The sequence below is a fragment of the Chelonia mydas genome, chromosome 1 (assembly GCF_015237465.2).
Source record: "Chelonia mydas isolate rCheMyd1 chromosome 1, rCheMyd1.pri.v2, whole genome shotgun sequence".
NCBI lineage: Eukaryota > Metazoa > Chordata > Testudines > Cheloniidae > Chelonia > Chelonia mydas.
The window spans coordinates 7,981,387-8,003,156 of NC_057849.1; the positions used below are offsets into that span (position 1 = coordinate 7,981,387).

The following is a 21,770-nucleotide window of genomic DNA, read 5'->3' on the forward strand; positions in this document are numbered from 1 at the left end:
AAACATTTCCGGCTCCAGGACTTGCATGGTAACGAATCTGAGCTTTGCCGTGAACACTTCAACAGGAGCAAGAAATGCCCCCACGTCCCCAGAGACTGTCCCACCAACCCCTCCCCCAGAACAACCAACAGCCCCCTGGCACCTTCTTGAGCCTTCCTTCATCACTCGGCATTTATTGGGGCATGGCACCATCTGGCCTCTGGGTGGCAGCAGCCTCCCTGCGCTGGGGCCGCCGGCTCGGGGTAAAGAAGCCTGGGCTGCTCAGGTTCCCCCAGGGGTGAATTTGACCCAGAGCCGACAGCTGTTTGCAGGCTACAGGAGAGCCTGGTGCAGGAGCGTGGCTTTCACAGGGGAGCTGAGCATTTATATAATAACATCCGGACACTGCACGTGACGCTCGCCCGCCAAACCACTTGGTTTGTAACCTTTCCCCGAGCCCTGCGGCCTGTCGCCAGGCTCCTCTGACTGCAGGCAGCTCACCGGCTGTCCTGACCTCCTCTGCTCCCCACTGCATGCATCCGATGAAGTGAGCTGTAGCCCACGAAAGCTGATGCTCAAATAAATTTGTTAGTCTCTAAGGTGCTGCAAGTCCTCCTGTTCTTTTTGCGGATACAGACGAACCCAGCTGCTACTCTGAAACCGGCCTGGGAGTGGCGCTACCCTTCATGGGCCGTGGAGTGGCTAGGGCCGTGGTTTTCGACGGGGGGCTCCGCAGACTGTGTCTGGTATTTCCAAAGGGCTCCGCACTGCCCTGCGAAACTTTTCAGGGGCCCGCAAATGAAGAAAGGTTGGAAACTGGTGCCCTGAGGGATAGCGGGCTTCCCTTTGGTTAAGAGACGAGCAAGACACACAGAGAAACTTCTGGAGAAGCAGGCGTGGACGGGTCCATGTCTGGCACCTATGGAGGCTTTGACTGATGCCCCGTTGGCTCCCCCCCACCCCCGCCCCGGGGATGTCATTGGCATTGGGTTATAACGCGATGACGCCCCCGAGGTGCATGTGCTTGTTGGGACCAGGCCGCAAACACGAGGCTGGCTGGCTACCCTATCCAGCTCCCTAAGGCGCTTCTCCGACACTCATCACGGCAGTGTCTGGGCGCTTCCCTGGTGCGTGATCTAACCACGGTCCTGCTGCCAGGCTGGAGGAGCCCTCGGGCCGGTTAGAGCCTGGACAGCTGAACAGAAGGTGGCAGACCCAGGGCTGGCACCTCTTGGGGTGCAGTCCCCCCAGAGATTTGGGGGTTCCTCTTTGTGGGTGTGGCACGACCTGCCAAGGCAGGGCTGACTGTGGGACAGGGCTGGGATCTGACTGGGGGGAAGAGCCAGAGGGAAGAGGACTGGAGGAAAGTTGGACTCAGCAGAGAGTGCTCAGGGCTAGAGAGGAGGGGAAGTAAGAGCCGGGGAGCAGAAACTTCCTTGTTCACGCTCTCTTGTGCCTTGCTCTGCAGACTTCCTCTGGCCTCATTCACTTCCTTCTGCACCGGGAGCGAGCAGCAGCAGCGAGCAGCAGCGGCGGGCGCCCCCAGCCGAGAAACACCCGGGTCACTGCGCCCCCCCCGCCGCCCCGAGATATGAGCCAGGGTGAGTCCTGCCTCCCCGCAGCTCCCCCCGCCTTCTGGGAGAGGGGGTCCGGGCGCGCCCCTTAGCCCGGCGGGCGCCGCGCCCCCAGCTGTGCCAGGCGCCTGGCAAAAAGTGTGTGGGGAGCTGTGCCGTGCGCCTCTGGAGAGGGGTGGGGGGTCCTGCTGTGCCGTGCGCCTCTGGAGAGGGGTGGGGGGTCCCGCTGTGCCGTGCGCCTCTGGAGGGTCCCCCGAGATGGGTGCTGATGCACTGTGCCCTCTGGAGGGGGGGTCCCCGCGGATCGGGGTGGGTGCCGCTCCGCAGTGCGCCTCTGGAGGGCGGGTCCCCTCGGATCGGGGTGGGGAGCTGTGCAGTGCGCCTCTGGAGGGGGGGTCCCTCGGGGTGGGGGCGCTGCTGTCTGCCCTCTGGAGGGCGGGTCCCCTCGGATCGGGGTGGGGAGCTGTGCAGTGCGCCTGGGGGGGGTCCCTCGGCGTGGGTGCGCTGCTGTCTGCCCTCTGGAGGGCGGGTCCCCTCGGATCGGGATGGGGAGCTGTGCAGTGCGCCTCTGGGGGGGGGGGGGTCCCTCGGGGTGGGGGCGCTGCTGTCTGTCCTCTGGGGGGCGGGTCCCCTCGGATCGGGGTGGGGAGCTGTGCAGTGCGCCTCTGGAGGGGGGGGTCCCTCAGGGTGGGGGCGCTGCTGTCTGCCCTCTGGAGGGCGGGTCCCCTCGGAGCGGGCTGGGTGCCGCCGGGTGGGGTGTGTTGCGTGCCCGGTGGAACGGGGGCCAGGACGCTTCCCAGGACCGGGCTGCAGTCAGCAAAGCGGGAGCAGGAGAGAGCCTGGGGGAGAAGCAGGGGTCGGGCTGTGGGGCTGGAGTGACGGATATGGGGGGAGAGGAGGAGGAGGAGGAAGAGTTTTCACCAAAGGCGCCTGCAACTGACAAGAGCTGCTGCTGTGTCTGCCTGTGAAGGAGGCCGGGGGAGGCCGGGCCGGGCCGGGCCAGGCGAGGCTGAGCTGGGCCAAGCCAGGGTGGGCTGCACTCTGAAAAGGAGCAACTCCAGGAGGAAAATGGTGAAGCAGCCAGCTGTGGGGTGCTCCTGTCTGGGTTACTGCCTCCTCCAGGGTGGGCAGGGTGCAGGCGGCCTGGGCAGACTGCCTGGCTCTGTTTCTTGTGGGAGAGAAGGTCTGTCCTGAGAACACAGCCTGCCCTGTGCCCTCCCCCACAAGCCTGGCACTCCCCTCCCTCCCCCGGCCCTCTTCCCAGCCCTCCTCTGAGCTAGGCTTGGCTTTGGCCCAGAGCAAGTAGGAGTTTCCCTTGTGTCCCTTGTTGTTGTTAGGTCAGTCCGAGCTGGGCTGCAGGGAGCTGGGCGGACTCATTCTGTGCCAGGCTAAAGTGGGCCTGGCCCTGGCGTTCTCCCTCTGACTGCCCTGAGCCGTTCTGTGCCAAGCTCAGCCGGGCTGGGCCCTTCTAGTGCTAGAGCGGGCAGCATGTTGCAGTCAGAAAGTCATCAGAGTTTGTTCTGTGCTGTTCAATCGGAAAGCGGTGGGCTCCTCCTTGGTGTCTCCTTGTCTCGGGGATGGGGTGTATTGGGTTGGATCATGGCCTGGATTTTGTTCAGAATGGGGGAGGAAGAGAAGATCCCCTCCCAGGGCTGGGAGTGGATTTGATTCTTCATTTTCTAAGAGATCTGCTCTGGGGATTATTACGGGGAAATTTCCTGGCCTGTGCTGTACACATGGATCCCTTCTGGTCTTGGAGCCAAGGACTCTGTGTCTATCCCCACCCTGCTGCTGGGGTCTTCCCCCTCACCATCCCAGGTGAGCTGAGACCATGTGAGCTGGGCTGAGATGCCCTCCGTGGGCTCTGCTGCCTTTTCATGAGGTCAGATCATTTTGTGTGTTACTAAAAGGCTAAGAATGAACGTCTGCAGCCTCCCGTTTTACTAGGGATACAAGTGGGCATCAGACTGCAGTGACTCAGGCCTGAGCTCGGATGGACGGGGCTGCTAGAAGACGGTTTGAGCTGGGGCAGTTCCCAGATTATGCCTGAGTGGATGCACCCATAGGGTCAGATTTCCTGGGCTGATATCACCAGTGTCATAGGCTACCAGTGGTGGTGATTCGACCTGAAGTCAGGGAGGAGGGAGCCGGAGAGCTGAGCTCGTCAGGATGGTGGTGGGGAGACGGCCCTGCCTGGAGAATACAGACCCCCTTAGAATGAGAAACAGCCTTCAAATAGTGTAACAAAGCCAGGGCCACCCCAATGTCATGGCTGGCACCACGCTATGCAGCATGGCTGCTTGGAACTTTGTGGCACCAGCATAGATAGACCTGGCCTCTGCCTTTTTAGTAAAGGAGAATCACCACTAGCTACTTGCAGTATAGGGCACGTGACACACAGCTTATAAGTTCTGATTCTGTCCAGCAGAGGACAATGATGTGCCCACTCATATGCATTGCATCACAATGTATTTAAGGCCTGTTGCATATTTTTCCAGACACACTAAACCTTGTACATTGTATTTTTGCACAATGCATTTTAAGTTGTTGATGCTGCAGAAGAAATAATCCTGAGGACTTGGGTGAGTAACTGGCTTTTGACCACTAGGTCACTGGTTCGAATCCAGCTGGGATCAGGCGGGATGGGTGAGAGTGGAGAGGTGAATGGGAGGAGAGCTGGAGGCAGGCAGGAGGGAAGAGATGAGAGACCGTGGTTCACCTTGCCCAGTAGCCTGTTTCTGACAGTGGTAGAGCTTCAGGAGGGGCGAATGGAACAGAGCTGAAATAAGGTGGAGGCAGCTCAAGGAAAAAGTGAGACCAGACCGTTCCCACCGAATGTGAGCATGTGCTCTAAACCCCAATGCAATCCCTCCTCTGAGTGGGGTGGTTTGTTGCAGTGACTGTTTGGTTGTTAAGGAAGTCGCTCGCTGTCCAAGCGTCTGTGCAATTCTATGGAATGAGGTTGCCCCTGGGTTCTCCTTGTTACTGTATGGTTACGATTATTTCATCTCTTTGGAGGGCACGGTGGGCCCCCTCCCTTCCCCTCCTTGGGCAGCCAGGGGCCGGTGTGTCATAATTAGAAGCGTTCCAATGTATGAACGGCCTTGATTATCATACTGGTACTTCACAGTTCCAAGCTGCTTTCTGTGTTCAAAGCCGTGCACGCTCACGAGCAGCTCAGAGAATTAGTAGGCTTCTCTGCGGCATGGAATGACCGTCCCACCTTTCAGAGTAACAGCCGTGTTAGTCTGTATTCGCAAAAAGAAAAGGAGTCCTTGTGGCACCTTAGAGACTAACCAATTTATTTGAGCATAAGCTTTCGTGAGCTACAGCTCACTTCATCGGATGCATACTGTGGAAACTGCAGAAGACATTATATACACAGAGACCATGAAACAATACCTCCTCCCACCCCACTCTCCTGCTGGTAATAGCTTATCTAAAGTGATCACTCTCCTTACAATGTGTATGATAATCAAGTAGGGCCATTTCCAGCACAAATCCAGGTTTTCTCACCCTCCGCCCCCCCACCCCCCCCACAAACTCACTCTCCTGCTGGTAATAGCTTATCCAAAGTGACCACTCTCCCTACAATGTGCATGATAATCAAGGTGGGCCATTTCCAGCACAAATCCAGGTTTTCTCACCCCCCCACCCCATACACACACACACTCACTCTCCTGCTGGTAATAGCTCATCCAAAGTGACCACTCTCCCTACAATGTGCATGATAATCAAGGTGGGCCATTTCCAGCACAAATCCAGGTTCCCACCTTGCATCCCAAGGAGTTTGCAAACACAAATGAATGAAACCTCCTGGTCCCCCCGGGTGAGGAAGGGAACTATTATCCCTCTGGCATTACTGGCTAAGTGTCTTTACATTGCTGTAGTGTCTAGCAGCCCCAGTCAGGATGGGGGCCCCCTCGTGTGAAGACACAAACCCTGCCCCAATGCTGTCAACACTTAAGATTATGAGTACTTGTGGCACCTTAGAGACTAACCAATTTATTTGAGCATAAGCTTTCGTGAGCTACAGCTCACTTCATCGGATGCATACTGTGGAAACTGCAGAAGACATTATATGCATCCGATGAAGTGAGCTGTAGCTCACGAAAGCTTATGCTCAAATAAATTGGTTAGTCTCTAAGGTGCCACAAGTACTCCTTTTCTTTTTGCGAATACAGACGAACACGGCTGTTACTCTGAAACTTAAGATTATGCTTAACTTGAAACATGTAAGTCCCATGGAACTACACATTTCAATAACGTGAAGCATGTGGATAACTATTTGCAGGATTGGCCCTTATTAGTCTTAAAATAACGATTTAATTTTTAAACCATTTCAAATTGCCTTTATCTCTCTCTATATATACATATACATTTTCCTATTTTGTGCATAATTAACACTAGAATTTCATCGGTTTTAAACCCTGGACTTTGTCCCTTTTTCATAATATTCAAACTCAGCTTTCTCTCTATTAACTTATTTCTAAGCTTGACCTTTCTTTTTAGCTATTCTTGGCCTTTTCGGTTTCACTCTCCCCTTTGTTTAGTTTCGAACGCTGGCTGTGTCACTTTCTGTCTTTTTTTATACTTAATTCTAGCCTTACAAAAGTTTGTCTTGCCTTTTTCTAAAGTTGAACCCTTTGCCTTCTGCTCCTTTTTGTAGTTAACCCTTTGATTCTTTTTTTTAAACAAAAAATATTTCACCCTTGATAGTTAGATACTACAATGATGAGCATTGTACAAAACCTGACAGTAGACTGAAAGATAAAGCCGTTGCCAAATGGGATGTTAGTTCACAGATCTGTAGATTTTTAAGGCCAGAAGGGACCGTTCTGATCAGCTAGTCTGACTTCCTGTATAGCACAGGCCAGAGAAACTTGCCCTTCATTCCTGCTTTGTGCCTGATAACTGCGAGAGGGATGTGTGTGTGTGTGCGTGGAACTACGGCAGACCTTTTAGAGAGACTTTCAGTCACCACTGAGTTGTAGCTAAAGGTGCTTGGAGGACTTTATCAAAGCAGACAGGAAGAAAGTGACAGGGTGGGTAGTTGTGAGACACACGGGCTGTAAAGATGGTGGATTTGATCATGAGCAATAGCTGGGGTTGTGGTGACCAGAAGATCAATTCAGTGACATGGCTCTTGGGTCCACGTGTAGCAGATCTCAGGAGACCTCTCGAGAGGCTTCTGGCATGTGCAGGGAGGAGCCTATGTTACCAGTGACATGAGGCGATGTAAGAGAGAGGTCCTGGAAAGTAACTTTAGATTGCTGGGAAGATTGGTAGGTCTAGGGCAGGCATGGTAGCTGCGGAGGAAATGTAACGAAAGGTAGCAGTTGATAAAAATAAATGAAGAAATTAGTCAAGAAGAGCTTATGTCCTCCAAGCCACAACAGCATCCTTCTGAAAATGGAGCTTCTTTCTGTTGGCTGCACGCGGGCGGGAGCAGGTAGAGTGTTAGACAGGGGTTGGGACGTTCGGGGAGAACCCAGCCAAAGACATCAAAACAAATCACAAGGCGTTCTTTGAATGTATCAGAAGCAGGAAACACAGCAGAAAAGCAATCACCCCACTGGGCGCAAGTCCTTTTTCACCTTCAATTTCAAATCCGTAGCAATAGCGAAGTCCCTAGTGGACTTGGTGGAGTCTCTGTCATGTCTCTCTTTTTCGGGGTTCAATTCCGCTTGGTGCAGGGTTTTTGATTGGTTGGCAGGGCTTAGGGGGTTCAGCCTGGTGACTGTTATTCAGATGATGGAGAGGCTTTTCCAAAGAGGAAGAAAGTTTGGCAGCGTCTCGTGAAGACGGTCAGTCTCTGGGTTCTCCTGAGCTCCTCTGGACAATTGTTCCACAGGCAGATCCCCTGGACTGAGAAAGTTTGACCCCAGTGCTCATGCGCTTTGCGATCTGCATTGGCCCAGAGGAGCGCAGCTGTGGTGGTGGGTCACAGATCGAAATACAGTCTTTGGTGTAGCAGGGACTTGATCCATTAATTGCTTTAAATTAGGGCCGAGTCATTAAACGGGCCTCGGAAGCCGACTGGGAGCCAGTGGAGGCATTTGAGCATGGGTCTGAGGTGCCCATGCTGGTCTGAGCCACGGAGGTGGGTAGCTGGAACCTGCCCGGCAGCTTCACATTTAGTTTTGGTTACAGTAATCCGGCCTGGAGGTGACACATGTCTTGATCCCTGTGGTCACATCTCCTCCAGGAGGAAGGGAGAAGGTTTCCTAACGAGCTGGGGGCGAAAGAGGGCGTTTTGAGGAGTCAGACAGGGCCCTGAGTTTCTCGCCCTTTTGATGAATTGGGTCTGCACGCCTTCAGTGGAAGGTGGAGGCAGCTGTTCTCCTTTCTGACCAGCAGCACTTCAGCTCTCTGGCACAGCTGGAGAGGGAGGACTGGAGCCACTGGGAGACTGGGCCATCAGCTCCTGCTGTGTCAGGTGGGAGAGCTAGCAGTTCCTTGGGGTTCCCTTGTCACAGGCTGTAGAGGCCCGGTGGTAGGACCGTGAAGATCTTACTTGTGTCCATGGCCACAAGGAGGTCACCTTTTAGTGCCCCTAGATCTCTCTGGAGGCATCCGGGATGCTGACTGACATCTCCTGTTGGTGGAGCATGGTGGTTCCTACTTTCTCCATGATCTTGCCCGTGGCTGGGAGGTTGGAGAGGGGATGGTCCACAGTGCTGAGTTCTGGCTCCTTTCAGAAGGGGAGCGCTGTTGCATTTTTCAAGGAGTTTGGTGGCCGTGCTGCTCTGAAGGAGGTGCTATTTCCATTAGAAGTGGGTTTAGCTGTTCTGTACTGGCTGGCCATACTGGACTAGTCCTATGTTCCTTCTAGGGCAGAAGAGAACCTAGAAGTCCTGCTCTAGCCACTAGCCCACACTCCCTCCCGGAACCTATAGTAGAACCCAGTCGTCCTGGCTGTCAGACACCTTCTCTAGCCTCTCCTTCTCCTCCCATGGAGATGCAGGCGGCTTCTAGTGATTGCAGGTACTTTTGCTACCTGACAGAGCGTGAGCATGTGTGTGTAGCAGAGTGGAGCTGCTGTATGGCCGTTCATTTTCTTCTTCAGAAAAGGATTGGAAGGGGGGAGGCTGCGCAGAGACCAGTTTATTTCCTGCTCCACTGGGTCCGTAAATACAGTGTGTTCAACACCTAACACGACGGGGCCCTGACCCTGGTGGGGACAGGTACGTGCCACGGCAGGACAATATTTCATATTACTGCACCCAAGGGGAGAGACCCAGGCTACCCCTTCGTGGGCTGACAGGTGTCTGAAGGCGGAGTCCTGGGGGAACGTGAGTCGTGGCCCCAAGCCACAGTGGTGTGCACGTAACCGTCCGATGGGAGGGACCCTGGGGCCGAGAATCCCAGGCCTCAGCCGAGGGACTCGGGCGCAGGGGGCTGCTCGGCAGGGGTTAGTGGAAGGACTCAGGCCGGCGGGGGGAGAAACACAGTGGGCGGGCCCCATTCAGGAGGATGCCAGGCTCCGTTGGTGTGGCCCCAGCATTCAGCAGCTGGCACATTTTCCCTCCTCTGGGTGGAAACCCCCAGCCTGGGCGGAGTTCTCGGCAGGGGCTGGGGGTGGATTTTGTGTCTGAAAAACAGAGAGAGGGTTTTGCTTCCCTTTTCTGCTGAGTGCGAGATGAGTTGTTTTCCCTTCCTGGGTGGGGAGGGGGAGTCGTTATGAATCACCCGCCAGGGTCCTGGCCCCAGCTTCCTCTTGCTGATGCAGTACCGGATGAGGATCATTGCTGGGCAGAGGAAGGTGCCCTGGGGTGTTTTACCTCCCTCCAGCCCCATGCAATCCTGCTGCCCCAGCAAGGCCTTCAGGGCTGGGGTGACACGTGTGCGGGCAACAGAGGAGGCAGGGCAGCGCGAGGGGGCTGCGGCCAGGGTGGTGATGGGGGGGGGGGAGCTGTGAAAGGTGGGGGCACCATGTCTGTTGGGCATCTGTGGCCGGACTCTGGGGAGGGCAGTGTGTGTAGTGTGGTGCCAGCAGCCGTGCGTGAGAAGAGGGCGGTGTGCATGTGTGTGAGAAGGGAGGGCTGTGTGTGTGGTGCGGGTGGGGCTGTGTGTGTGGGAGGGGAGGGCAGTGGAGTGGGAGTGGGGGTGGGGGCTGTGTGTGAGGGGGGTGTAGAAGGAGGGGGCTGGGTGTGGGGACTGTGTACAGGAGGGTGGGGTGGGGTGGGGGCTGTGTATGGTGAAGGCTGGGGGGGCGGTGTACAGAAGGAGGGCAGTGTGTGAAGTGTGGGTGTGAGTGTGGGCTGGGTGTGGTGTGGTGTGGGGCAGTGTGTGGGGGGTGTACAGGAGGGCAGCATGTGAGGTGTGGTGTGTGTGTGTGTGGGTGTGCAGGAGGGCAGTGTGTGGGGGTTGTGGGTTTGCACAGTGTGTGTGGGGATGTGGGCAGTGGGGGGCAACGTGTGTATTGGGGTGTACACTGCCCTCCTTTGGTACACAACCCCCACCCCACACACAGCCCTCCTGTAACCCCCCACCAGGCCCTAACGACGGGCTACGTGGGAGCCAGGAGGAGTTCGTGCGTGGGCTGGCCATGCGGCTCTGCTTGGGCAGCAGGATTGCATGAGGGATGTGGGGCGGGGTGTGTGTGTGGGTGTACAGGAGGGCAGTGTGTGGGTGTGGGACAGTGTGTGGGGTTGAGGGCTGTTTGTGTGGGGGTGTTCAGGAGGGTGGTGTGGGGCAGTGTGTGTGTGGGTGTACAGGAGGGCAGTGTTTGGGGTGTGGGGCAGGGTGTGTGGGGTGGGGATGGGGGGAAGGGAGTGTGGGGGGTGTACAGGAGGGCAGTGTGTGGGGGGCACACGCAGAAGCAGGGATGGTATCTCAGTCACCAGCGGGCGCGTGGGGAGGGGATGGCTGGGTTCCTGGGCGAGGTTTGTTTACTTCCTGTCACTAGCTCAGGCCTGCTGTCGTCGTTTGTGTCAGGCCTGGGGCCCTGGCGCACCCCCCACCCCGCATGTGGCCGGGGCTGGACCCCTCCGTCCTTTCGACGGGCTGTGGCAGGAAGGATCCTTCTAAAGGCTGCGTGGAAGCCGGCGGCTGGAGATCCCCCCGCATCCCTCCCCAGCGGGCTCCAGCCCCCCATCCTCTCGCCCTTGGGCCAGCCGCCAAGCAGCCTCGCACCCTGGCAGGCTGGGCTGGCGCAGGGTGGAGGATGGGGCTGTGATGCTTCTGTGGGACGGGGCCTGGTCGCTCTCCAGGACGAGCCAGGCCTACCCTGGGCAAACAGGGTCAGCCAGGCAAAGCTCCCCCATGCGGCCCTGCAGACTCGTGGGGGCGGAGAGTAATGCCCCCCGTCCACCGTTCTCTGGCCACTCGATGCCATGGCTGGACCTGGGGTTCATGTCTTCTGAGGCAGAGGCTTCCAAACATGGCCACTTATTTTAGCCCCCGAGTTTCTGGGCGCCCAGCAGATGAAGCCAGGTGGTCAGCCCCTCCAGGAGCCAGGCTCAAGTTGGGCACCCAAACAATGATAACGTGGGACTGGAAGGGACCTCCGGGGCATTGTGCCCAGTCCCCGGCTATCCCAGACAGCCCTGACATATCGTCCCCTTCACAAACTTGTCACGCTCCACCCGAAAGCCCCTTTGGTTGTTTGTCCCTCTCTGCTCTCCTGGGAGGTTGCGGCAGGGTTAGAAACCTTCTCCTTCCCAGCCTCCACGTTTCCTGGCCACTCGCTCCCTGTCTGTTCTTGTGCCAACATTGTCCTTTAGCTTCAATAGCTCGTCTCCTTCCCTGGGGTTCACCCTGGTGTGTATTTATAGAGCAATCTGATCCCCGCTCAGCCTGCCTTTCGCCAGGCTAAGCCAGCCAACCTCTCTCAGTCTCCTCCACGGCCCTGCCCGTCCGAGCAGCCCTTCTCCGCACCTGTTCCAGCCTGAATTCTTCTTCCTTCAACACGGGTGACCAGCACGTGAGCGCCGCATTCCTGATACGGTCTTACCAGTGTCTTGGACAGACTGAGACCCACCCACCCAGGTCACAGAGACACCAATCTTCTGTTTGGGGGGCTGCTTCTGCACAGGCCAAGGGGGTTGGACTGCCTGGGCCAGTCGGTTTCTCAGCTCTGTCACCCTCCCAGCCCTGATGCATCATGAGCGCATTACGAGCGTGGCGTGTGGGTATGAGGCATCACCAAAAGTATGGTAATTTCCCATGAGACATGCAGAGCGAAGGGACTTAGCTGGCCCCAGCACGGTAGCAGAGGAGAATCTCGCAATCTGTAATGTATTTATCCTCGCTCCACCCCTGAGGCAGGACCTGGCTGTTATTCCTGTGGTATAGAAGGGGAACTGAGGTGCAGCAAGGCTAAGTGACTCACCCAAGGGCACACGCGGAGTCAGTGTCAGGTCTCCCACGTCCCAGGCTGGTGTCCTGAGCACAGGACTATTCTCTGCGCTGCTATACAAGTGTGCTCTCGATTTCAGAGCAGCCTTGAGTTTCTCCCCTTCCCAGCACGCTGGCGATGCTCACGCGGGGATGCACGCATGCCCTGGCTGCAGAGGGGGTGATCCACTGGCTGATTAGCCAGTCACGCTGGCCTTGGCTCTGGGCAGAGAGGTGCGAGGTGGGGTCATGCTACCTAGAAGAGAGGGAAGTGGGTGAAAGGGAGAATACAACGGCCGTCAGGTTGAAAAGATGAATTAATTCTTGAGGGTCCCAACTCGAGTGGGCTTCAGTCACCTCCTGGCCCTGAGATGGAGCCCACCCTCAGTGAGCTGGGACCGCTCTGCAGCAGGGCGGAAGTAAAGCATCAGCTGCCGGGGTCAGGAAGAAGCTTCCACACCAGCATGTAATTGCAAGAGAGTCCACCGGGTCTGGGTCTGGTCCCAGCCCCTGCCAGAGACAGGACACCAGCCCGATGGGACAATGAGTCTGATCTGGCTTGGCAGCTCCTTTGCCAGCAACCCCAATTGCTCCTAGCGAGGGAGGCTCCGTGCTGACAGGCCCCATGGCAGTTGCTCAGGACACCTTGTGGGCTCAGTCCAGAGCAGGGAAGGGACGGGGGCCCGAGGGAATGGGCTGAGGCTGAACTGAGGAGAGGAAAATGGAGGCTGAACGTTAGGATCCATTGCCCGGTACTGAGAACTGATCAGCTGCGGAATAGCTTCCAGGGGATGGATGGAAGCCTGGACGCTCGAGGCATTCAGAACTGGGTTTGACCGAAGCCCAGAGAACGTACCTGGGTGGTGATCTTTCACTACCTAGAGAAACCAGCGGGGCTCTGGGGAGGTTCGAGTCTAGTTCCCAGAACGTCCAAGTGCCCTCGTTTCTTTGCCAGGATCGAGGGTTCACGTGCTGAAAGGCAGAGGCAGGGCCTTGGGAAAGGGCAGTGAAATCCGCCCAGCTGCTCTTTCCGGCGTCAGGCAGGGAGAACAGACCCCTCCTTGTGACAGATCCTCATTCAGGGCCGGTGCATCTTACTGCTCTCCTCTTCCTGCAGCAGAGTCAGGGGAGGCAGGGAGCGGGGGCCTGGCTGGGGGGCCACCCCAGAACTGTTGTGTTTTTACATTCATAACTGATGCAACAAGCCCAGAGGTGCCGGGGCTGTGAACTGCCAGGCCCAGAGGTGCCGGGGCTCAGCCCTGGCACAAATTAAGCCCTGCAGCATGGGAACCTTTTCCAGCACCGCAGGGCCTGCGTGTGGATGGCGGGCAGGAGTCTCCTGCCCGATGGGAAGCTGGGCGGAGCAGGGGGGCCCTTCCCAGCTCTGTTCCCGCGATACGCCAAGGCCAGTGGCTCTGGCTGGGGAGCGTGGCTTTCGCAGCCTCAAAGCAGCGCTGCCCGGGAAGTTCTGGTGTACCTGTGGCTCCTGGAGACCATGTCCACTCGCTGCTCTGGACCGGGCACTTGCCACTTGCCTGAGCAGCCCGGAGACCCCTGCTCCTGTCGGTGCCAGAGAGGGGCAGTTAGTGGGCACCAGGGCCTCCCGTGTGGGCGGCGCTGGGAGAACGTCTAGGGATGGGCAGGGCTGTTGTCACAGCCAGCCTGCACAGCGTTCAAGAAGCCACGTGAGATCTAGAGCTGCCGGCTTGGTCTCTGGCTCCCTGCATTAGCTTTGATCTGTCAATCGCAGCCTCCAAAGGCAGATGCCTTTGGACAGGGAATCGATACTTGAGCAGATCAGAAACCAAGATTTGAATGCAAATAGGAAGAGCCACCCTAGGAAATACGGGCCACAGAAGCAGAATTGTTTCTGCCTAGAAAGCGTTTGCATGAGGGCGAAGTGGTTTTTTTCTCTGCTGGAGTTAGGAAATGGACGACAATAGCCAGCTCTCATGCAGGAAGGAGAGCCTTCCAGGGAACGGCCGTCAGCCTGGCGGGTAGTCAGGAACCTCTGGCTATAGCCTCAGCCCTGCCATTGACTAGCTGTGTAATCTTGGGCAACCCACTTTGCCCCCATGCCTCAGTTTCCCCCTCTGCCAGATGGAGATAGTGAGCCTGAGACTTTAATCGATGTCTATGAAGCCCTTTGGGATCGTAAAGTGTTAGGCCCTGATCTTGCAATCAAGTCCCCTGGGCAGGATCAGGGCCTAGCACTTTGCAGGGCAGGAGCCCAGACACCACGGTGATAGAGATCCAGGTGCTTACCCCACATCCATGTGGGGGGTTAGACTATACTGACACCACCCTGAGGCCAACTCTGCAAAACTGTCCCAGCCTTTCCTGGCCCCTCTAGCAAATGCGGCCGCCTGTCCGCACTGGGCATGATAATGCCTGTGAACAGATGCTGCTGTCCTCTCCCATTCCCAGTGAATGGCTCGCTCCCAGCAGAGCAGAGCTGCACAGGGAGAGGGGCTGGTGAATTCAGAGTGGGGTAATCTCATAAGAGCCCCCCGTCCCGTGTTCTGGCAGCCCCGAGCGGCTGCCCTCCTCCGCTCCAACAGAAGGAAAGCTCTGCTGAGCGATCTGCCAGATTACTGTGCTCTGGCTGCCCGTATGGACAGCCTCATGTTTTCCCACGCGGGTGTCCCCCAGGGCTGGTTTATCCCCCCTCTGATGGTGCATTCCCAGCGCCGTTCCCATCAGGGCGACTCAGCGAAGGCAAGGGGATGACAGCTCAGCTGGCCTGCCCGTGCCAGGGCCAGGCAGCCCCCCGGGTTAGAAAACCTCTCAGGTGCGTTCTCTAACCCGCCCGCTAACGGGATCACACCACCTCCAGGTGGGGGCAGAATCGGGACTCCTGGCATCACTACAGGCACAAGCCCCCTCTCATTTTGGGCCTGGCTCTTATGGCCGGATCCTGTGCCCGGTGAAGTGAGTGGGTGTCTGTGTAGCCCACTGGGCTTTGGTGGAGGTCCTTAATCTCTTCCAGGCCTCCACTCCCCCTCTGTAAAACAGTGACAGCAACACGGACCTTCCTCCTATCACAGGGTATGGGGGGGGTCCACCGGTGAATGTCTCTGCCCGCGTACCCAGCAGTAGTGCTCAGTACAGCTCAGATACCACGGTGATGGGCAGTCTTCTCAGAAGAACAGTATTCCTCAAGCCCCTTCTGTCCAAGGAGCTCAGAGCAAATGAGCTAGCTCTGTGAGCTAGGCGCCATCAACATTATCCAGGTGGGGAAACCGAGGCAAGGTGGCGTGACTGCGGTTGGCACATTTCCAGAGTTTCAAAGCTTGGCAGGCCCCTCTCCCCCGTAGATCAGATTATCCACTCCCATTTCCCTCCCTTCCTCCCACCCCACCACCTCCTCCCACTTCCCTCAGCAGCCTCTTGGCTGATCAGAGGGAGAATCTCTAGCTGATGGTGGTCCAGCACCTCCTCCAGTGCGGCAGCCTCAGGGCTGCTTCCATTGGTTGTGGTGCAGCAGGTGGCCTGCTGGGCTTTCTGGAAGCAGGAGGGGGCAGAGCAGAAATTCAACCAAACTGCTGGTTACGGCACAAACTGGCTCGTGTCGCAGCTGGGAAGGGAAGACGCAGGGCGACTGGGATCTTACTGGCAGCTTCCAAGATTAGGGCCCGGTGCCCCGCGGCAGAGTTCTCTGGAGCTCAGCACGCCAAGTGACACCGGTGGAGTTACTGGCGTGATTCTACAGCGGCTTAGCTCAGCTCTGTGGCAGCTTTGTATGTGGACGTGCTGAAATCAGTTCCAACCTGGCTTACGGCAGCTCAGCCTGGAGGGGCGGGGGGGTTGTAGGCACAAACTCAAGCCATAGAACCAACTTGAAACCATTGCAGGTGCACACAGAATTAAACCGGTGCAAATGCTGTGTGTAGACAAGCCCTTGTAGTTCACATCTGTGCCGCACAGGTGTCCATGTGCCTACGGGTGCCTGGTCCCCTGAAGTCCTGCTCGGCGTGCTCTGGGATCTGGGTAACACCTGCGATGGATGCTCTGGGGAAGGTTTCTTCACTTCCCAGGCCTGGCCAGGAGTTTGGAGGGGATGGTGGCAAGATCTTTTACCTTCACCCTCAGCATTTCAGCATCCTCTGGGGCCTGGTCCATTCAGCTCCGATTCCTGCAGAGGGAGATATTCCTTGTGCCGTTAAATTGCTGATCTGCTCCCATTCCTATCCCTTAGCCCCGTGGGAAGAGTTTCCTTCTCTCCTTCAATACCCCTTGGATAAACCCCTCCAGTGCTGCAGCGTACAATGGTGACTCCAGGTTGCTTTCAGAAGGATTTACAAGCTACCAAGACAAAGGGGTGTCTTGCCCTGCTGACTGAGTTCATTGAGGGGCACAGACATGGCACACACCTGCCTTATCCCGCACGCCCGCTCCAGCGGTAACCCCGAGCTCCTTATTACCTATTTCCGGCCTGCCAGCTCCTTCCAGAGAGGATTTGTTGCAGCCATCGGGGCAGGCCTTCTCACCTCTGGCTGGCTCAGATTTAGAGGCAGCATTGTCTAGTGGCCAGAGCAGGGCACCTGAGGCCTAGTCCTGCCACGGACACCAACTCGTTCTGTGACTTTGGGCAGGTCAGATGAGCCATCTGTTCCGTGGCTATAATAACCCCCGCCCCCATGTGAGTGCTCCCAGCTCCACCCACGTTCTGTGGGGTAGGAGAGGGGGCATCGTGCCCCCGAACATCACCTGCAGAGGAAGCGAGCGTTGGGCTGAGAGCTGGGCTGTGACAAGGATTCACATGGCTGGTCTTTGATTCCATTTGTGGGAGGGCCAGCTGCTCCCTGCCTGGCAGCTGCTCCCCCCACCAGCCCTGCATCTCCATCAGTTCCCCTGGCTGGGAGGGGCTAGGTGGAGCAGAACCCAAACCACCAAGTCACCTGCTTCCGGTGACCTAACAAGACCTCTGGGGAGAGGAGAGCGAGGACAAGAGGCTCCCAGGACCAGGTGCTCTGTACGCAGCTGCAAGAGCTGCTCTTGGCCCTCCCCGCTCTCGCCCCAGGGACGGACTCCTGGGTGCCATTGATTTAGTGAGAGGAGCAGGGTGGGACCATGATCTGAGCACGGGAATGCCACCTCCTACATTCAGATCCCAGCGCTGACACTGGCTCACGGGTGACGTTGGGCAAGTCACTTCCCCCCCTCTGTGCCTCGGTTTCCGCACTTGTAAAACGGGGAATGGTATGAACTTGCTAGTGAGTGTACGCCACTGCCCTCTGCTGGATGGAAACAGGGCTGCACAGCTGTGGCCTGGCCCCTCCACCGCTACCAGACTCTCCTTTAGCTCAAGTGAAAGAGATGTGCGGGTTTGGCGCAGGAAGCTCTGAAACTCATCCTCTCTAATTTAGCTTTCCCAGAGTAGACCCTTGTGTCTCACGTCTGTCTGTCCTCCTCTCCCCCGCCCCCCCCCACACACACACTATTTCACCTGCAGGCTGGGAAAGAGGAGAGATGGGTAGTTCTATGTCTGTTTTCAAACATTTGGGAGACGCTGGGATATCACAGAATCATAGAACATCAGGGTTGGTGGGGACCTCAGGAGGTCGTCTAGTCCAACCCCCTGCTCAGAGCAGGACCAATCCCCAACTAAATCATCGGATGTTACAGAGCTGGGGGCTGTATAGATACCAAATAGACCAACTCCCCTTCCCCATGCAGCAGCCATACTGTGCAGCATAGGATGTCCCAGCTGGTCATGGCTTTGTTCCCACACTCAGTGGTTTGCCTGTTCATAGCACTGTGCAGACGTTCCCCCATTAAAGCCTCAGAAGCCAATGTGGGTGAGTATCGTAATCCCCATTTGGGGGAAAGGCCATATCTTTCACACCTGTTGCAACAAGTTAGGTCGCTAGCAAGGGGCCCGATGCCGGGGTGCTGAAGACGCACTGGCCAGCTGCAGCTCTCCGTGGCTCTCACAGCATTCCGGGTGCTCAGGTTAGCTCAGGATTGGTAAGTGACCTCTGGCTTCCTTTGTGGGCGAGCCCACAACACTGTGGGTCCTACGTCAAGACTTATTATTTCTTAGCAAGGGAATGGTGCTTTTCTTCCTGGAATCTCGCTAGGGCTGATCTGGTGCAGCAGACCTTGGAGTTCTAACAATTATCAGGTCAAATCAGGGACATGAACTCCCTCTAACCCTATCACAGCCCCTCCGGGTGGGTTACAGGCTGGGGGCTCATGCAGGACTCGCCAGCTCCTCCTCCACCCTTGTGCAATGGAGGCTTTGCTGGCTGCAGCTGTCCCACACCAAAAGGAGACTGCCGGGGGGCGGGGGGACTTTATCCCAAGACAGAGGAAGTCCAGTCAGGACGCTGAGCTGCTGCTACTCCAAGGGCCTTAGGAATGCAGCAAGGACAAGCTGGCGCCCTGCAAGAAGGAAGCACAGTCCAGGTGTGATAGACACTGATCAGGTTGCTACTGGGTTGAAAGTGCACTCAGGGAAACAGAGACTTGCCATCAGGATGCCCGTAGCGGCTGTGGGACAGTCCAAGCGAAGGGATGGAAGGGCCATTTGGAAAGTCCATTAATGGAGCTGGGGCTTTGCAATGCGGCATGCATAGGAGGATGATTTGCCACTATGCAAATAGCTGGCATTAGGCAAATCAATGTCGTGCAAATCAGGTGGACATTGATGAAAGGCAGCAGATTGCACACTATGCAACACACTGCACTCACGGTGCCTTCCCAGATCTGGGACTTTCTATCAGCGAGCACAGGTCAGCTCTTGATTAACTATCTGATCACATCAGTTCAAAGAGGGCCCCATTTCACACACCCCCTTTCCCCCAGAGTCAGTGGAAAAGTCCCGGTGACTTCACTAGGAGCTGATTGCAGTGCTGCGGTAACGCCATGCACAGCTGCAGATCTCCTGAGGGTCGCAGCAGAGCAAAGTGGGAAGGGGGCCTGCCAACGCCCACTCCCCTGGGGTCTCTTCACCCTCCTACAGCTCCTTGGCCACTTTGTGAGGGTCCCCACAAAGTACGTAGAAGGTTGTTACAAGGAGGAGGGAGAAAAATTGTTCTCCTTAACCTCTGAGGGTAGGACAAGAAGCAATGGGCTTAAACTGTAGCAAGGAAGGTTTAGGCTGGACATTAGGAAAAACTTCCTCACTGTCAGGGTGGTTAAGCACTGGAATAAATTGCCCAGGGAGGTTGTGGAATCTCCATCATTGGAGGTTTTTAAGAGCAGGTTAGACCAACACCTGCCAGGGATGGTCTAGATAATACTTAGGGTATGTCTACACTAGAAACACAAGTCAACCTGCCGTGAAATTGACACGCCAGCCAATAGCCAATGTCTACACGGATCCTGCGTTGCACTAACACCAACATACGCCCGACGCCTCTCGTGGGGGTGGAGTTATGACGTTGGTGTAGTAGGGCACTTACATCGGCGGGAGGAAGGCTGTAGTGTAGACACTGACCTAATTGGGCTGACGTAAGTTGCCTTACCTTGACCTAACTGTGTCGTGTAGACCTGCCTTTAGTCCTGCCATGAGTGCAGGGGCCTGGACCTTTCGAGGTCCCTTCCAGTCCTTCTACCTTCTGGCTCCCGCGGGGGCCTTCACTGCAGTTTCCACCTGGATCAGTGTCCATTAACATGAAACCCTTCCCTGTGCTCCTCACAGCTCCTGGATTTGGCCTCAACCTCCCTGTGAGGCGTCATTATTCCTATTCCACAGATGGGGACCTGGGAGACCGCAAGCCATTTGCCCAGGGGCCTGTCTGGCCCAGGCAGGAATTGAAGCCAGTTCTCCTGATCCCAGCCTAGGGCCTCCAGCACAAGCCCACCCTTCCTCCCCTTCTGTCCAGTCTTGGAGCCGGCTGGCTGGGAGCCTCTCGTGCCCGACCGCCATGGTCTGTCCAGGCCTGGCCCAGCTGTGCAGCCTGGCTAGGGTGCGTCACTGCCGTGATGGGGCTGCGGCCTGTCTGCTGTTGCACATGATTCACTCCCAAGCGGGTTCGGCGGGAGTGTATTTTTAAATCCGCTCTGTACATCACGGGAAACTGGCGTTCCCCTCCCCCTCCCCACCTGCTTTGCTCAGCCCCACAAGCCCGCCGTGCCGCCTTCCCACAGCCAGCCCAGCCGCTCTGCTTCCTGCCGCTGATCACGCAGGCGGAGCGCTCTCCCCGCGGGGCCCCACCATGCTGGCCTGCACCCCATGAGATACCTGCTCCCCCTGCCCTACCTGGGTGAACAATCCCATGTCGGGATGGGGGCAAAGGGCCTTGAGAAATCCCCTGCAAGGCTGGGAGGTGGGGCTGGGCTGGGTCTGCGGGGCGGGGGGAACAGCTGTGGCCGTACTGCTCTGCATTTCCTGCTTTCACTGTACACCGGGGTTTTCACTTGCAGAGCTCGCTCTGATGTGTTAGTTTCACCCCCAGCACCACGCCCCGTACTGTGTTCACCTCCCGGCGTCCTGTTTTGCAGGGTGTAACAAGAACAGGGCGATTTGGAGACAGGCGACTAGAACCATTAGATTTCTAGGGAGAGTGCCTATGTTTGGGCGTGGCCGCCCCGTACCGCCCCCTTCTGCTTGAGCGTGGCACTGCGGGCGCTCCCTGCCTCAGTTTCCTTCCCCCGAGGTTGGTCTCCTCAGTGAGCCACACACAGGTCTATGCTGGAGATGCGGCTTAGCCCTCCAGCCAAGTCACAAATGGACTTATCCCCTTCTGGAGTGACCAAGGACCAAACAAACAAAAGGTTCTTCCACCCTCCCTGGGCTTCTCTTCGGCCCTCCCTCTGGGCCTCTTTCAGGGCTACCTTTGAGTCTTTCCCCTGCCCTGGTACTTGGCCTCCTCCTGTGGTCCCAGGCTCCAATTGGTAGGATCCAGGCTTGAGGTTTCAGGGTTTGCCCCAGGTCCGAGCTAGAAATGTGCAGCTCTCAAAAGGAGCTTCCCAAAGCCAAGCTCTTCCCCAAAACGCTGCAACCTAGAAATGTTGCAAGAACAGGCTTTCATGGGGGAATTCCTGATCTCGAGGTGTCCTGAGAATGGGGCTGCTCAGGGTATTTCGGAGCGTCTGTTCCCTATCAGAGCCAGGGAGAGCCAAGGCATGCAGCAGTCGAGAGAAACAAAGCGAGCTTGTAAGCATTTGGGGGCAAGGACTCTCTTGTCTGGTTCTGTGTTTGTACAGCACCTCGTGGAACAGGGTCCTGACCCACGGCTGGGACTCCCAGTGCTGTCGCAATACACACAGTAAATGTGGTGAGAAACAAGAGGGCTGTTTAAAGGCCTGATCTTACGGTGAGCCCAGATCCCCTACGCACCACAGCAGTGGGACAAGGGGGAACAGAGAAAAAAGCAATGACTTAAAAGCCAGGATGTTCACCAGACCGACCAGCGCAGTCACTTCCATAGAGCTCGGGGCACTAAAATCTTCTCTAGCCCAGCCAATAGACTTTGTCCAAGCGCCCTGCTCACAGACACTCTGGGTTTTCGCTCCCTGAGCGGTATCGGAACCTGCCTTATAAAGGCCCCTGACTCCGCCCCTTCCCAGCATGCTTTGCTCAGAGGAGATTGAGATCCAGGGTGGCTCTAGCTTGTGCTACCCCATAGCCTGGCTCTGTCCTCTGGGTCAGAACAAACCTTCCAGTATCATGTCCTGGGCGCTTTCCCAGAAACCATACGGCCCCAGCCTGGTAACAGCAGGGAAAAGAGGAGCTGTAGTTGTCTCTCAAGGTCCCTCACAAACAGATGGGGAATCCAAGTTTGGTTTGCTAAAAGGTGGGGCTTTTTCTCCCTTGATGCTCCTTTCTAAACCCCAGGGACGGCTGGTTCTGTCGCAGATTTAGCTTGGTGGACGGAAGCCTGTGGCCAGGAGGGGAGGGAAGAAGGGAGTCTGGTTCCTGGGTGT

At 56.8% G+C, this 21,770-nt stretch overlaps 1 protein-coding gene across 1 annotated transcript in view; it reads left to right on the forward strand.

Annotated features, from left to right (window-relative positions):
• The first annotated feature begins 458 nt into the window (after nucleotides 1–458).
• RHOG (ras homolog family member G) overlaps nucleotides 459–21,770 on the forward strand; it is a 30,935-nt gene continuing 9,623 nt past the window's right edge. Inside the window, exons 1-2 of the mRNA XM_037909459.2 lie at nucleotides 459–1,106; nucleotides 1,448–1,580. The gene's annotated coding sequence lies outside the window, so the exon portion shown is untranslated. The remainder of the gene's footprint in view (nucleotides 1,107–1,447; nucleotides 1,581–21,770) is intronic.